The following is a 2528-nucleotide window of genomic DNA, read 5'->3' on the forward strand; positions in this document are numbered from 1 at the left end:
TAGGAGGGGACTGTCAGGGGACACAGGTGAGTCATGGCTGCAGGTGAGGTGATGGATGCAGAGTCCCATTCATTCATTCATTCATTCATTCATTCTCCAGGGGGCAGTGGGACACTGGAAGAGTCTACAATAACTCTGTGATTTATGGTGAGGGCTTTGCACCATGTATTATTGCTGTACCTCCACAGAGAGTAAAAACTGGGTCAACCACACAGGCAGTCAGCCACATCTACCTGACCAACTCCCAGTAAAAACTCTGAACACCAGCCAGGAGTGGTGGCTCACACCTGTAATCCCAGCATTTTGGGAGGCTGAGACGGGTGGATCATGAGGTCAGGAGATTGAGACCATCCTGGCTAACACGGTGAAACCCCGTCTCTACTAAAAATACAAAAAAGAATTACCCGGACATGGTATCAGGCGCCTGTAGTCCCAGCTACCCGGGAGGCTGAGGCAGGAGAATGGTGTGAACTGGGGGGGCGGAGCTTGCAGTGAGCAGAGATCGTGCCACTGCACTCCAGCCTGGGTGACAGAGCGAGACTCCGTCTCAAAAGAAAAAAACAAAAACAAACAAACAAAAAACTCTGAACACCGAGGCTCAGGTGAGCTCGCCTGGGTGATTTAGTGTATGTTGTCACTCATCCTTGCTGCAAGCATTAAGTGTTTTCTGTATGATTTCACTGGGAAAGGACAATTGGAATCCCACACATTGTCTCTTCTGGATCCTGCCCTATGAAACTTTTTCTTTTGTTGATTTTTATTTATTTTTTTTTTATTTTTGAGACAGAGTCTCACTCTGTCACCCCAGCTGGAGTGCAATGGCGCACTCTCAGCTCACTGCAACCTCCACCTCCCAGGGGCCAAGTGATTCTGCTGCCTCAGCCTCCCAAGTAGCTGGGACTACAGGCACCCGCCACCATGCCCGGCTAATTTTTTGTATTTTTAGTAGAGATGGACTTTCATCATGTTGAGCAGGCTGGTCTCGAACTCCTGACCTCAGGTGATCTGCCTGCCCAGCCTCCCAAAGTTCTAGCATTTACAGGCGTGAGCAACTGTGTCTGGCTTGTTGATTTTTTTTTTTTTTAAGATGAAGTTTCACTCTTATTGCCCAGGCTGGAACACAATGGCATGATCTTGGCTCACTACAACCTCCACCTCTCAGGGTCAAGCGATTCTCCTGCCTCAGCCTCCTGAGTAGCTGGGATTACTGGTGCCTGCCACCACGCCCGGCTAATTTTTTGTATATTTAGTAGAGATGGGGTTTCACCATGTTGACCAGGCTGGTCTTGAACTTCTGACCTCAGGTGATCCACCCGCCTCGGCCTCCTAAAGTGCTGGGATTACAGGTGTGAGCCACTGTGCCCAGCCCTGGTTTGTTGATTTTTAAAAATTATTTTTATTAATATGTGATATTTGTACATATTTATGGAGTATATGTGATATTTTGTGCCATGCACATAATATGGTATAATCAAGTCATGGTATTTGAATATCTGTCACTTCAAACATGTATTATTTCTATATGTTGGGAACATTTCAAATCCTCTTTTCTAGCTATTTTGAAAAATACAATATGTTATTTATTTATTTGTTTATTTTTAAGACAGGGTCACTCTGAGGCCGGGTGCGGTGGCTCATGCCTGTAATCCCAGCACTTTGGGAGGCCAAGGCGGGCGGATCACGAGGTCAGGAGATCAAGGCCATCCTGGCTAACACAATGAAACCCTGTCTCTATTAAAAATACAAAAAAAATAGCCAGGTGTGGTGGCAGGCGCCTATAGTCCCAGCTACTCAGGAGGCTGAGGCGGGAGAGTGGCGTAAACCTGGGAGGCGGAGCTTGCAGTGAGCTGAGATCGCACCACTGCCCTCCAGCCTGGGTGACAGAGTGAGACTCCATCTCAAAAAAAAAACAAACAAAAAAAACAGGGTTACTCAGTCACCCAGACTGGAGGGCAGTGGTGTGATCATGACTCACTGCAGCTTTGATCTCCCCAAGCTCAAGCAATCCTCCCACTTCAGCCTCCTGAGCAACTTGGGACTACAGGTGTGCACCACCACTTAATTTTTGTACTTTTTTTTTGATAGAGATGGGGTTTCACCATGTTGCTCAGGCTGGCCTCAAACTCCTAGGCTCAAGCAATCTGCCTGTCTCAGCCTCCCAAATTGTTGGGATTACAGGCATAAGCCACCACTACAATATGTTACTGTTAACTATAGTCACCCTACTCTGCTATTAAACATAAGAACTACTCCTTCTATCTAACTGTATATTTGTTAGATAGAGCTCTTCATTCCCCACCTACCCACCCATGCACCCTTCTAGGGCTCTCATAACTATTGTTCTACTCTCTGCCTCCATGACATCATAGTCCATGATCTCCGTATGCCTTTACGCATCCATAGCTTAGCTCCCACTTAAAAGTGAGAACAGATGGCATTTGATTTTTCATTCCTGAGTTACTTCACTTGGAATAATGGCCTCCAGCTCCGTCCAAGTTGTTGCAAAAGACATTATTTCATTTTTTTCT

The sequence above is a fragment of the Mandrillus leucophaeus genome, unplaced genomic scaffold, assembly GCF_000951045.1.
Source record: "Mandrillus leucophaeus isolate KB7577 unplaced genomic scaffold, Mleu.le_1.0 Scaffold74, whole genome shotgun sequence".
Classification (NCBI taxonomy): domain Eukaryota; kingdom Metazoa; phylum Chordata; class Mammalia; order Primates; family Cercopithecidae; genus Mandrillus; species Mandrillus leucophaeus.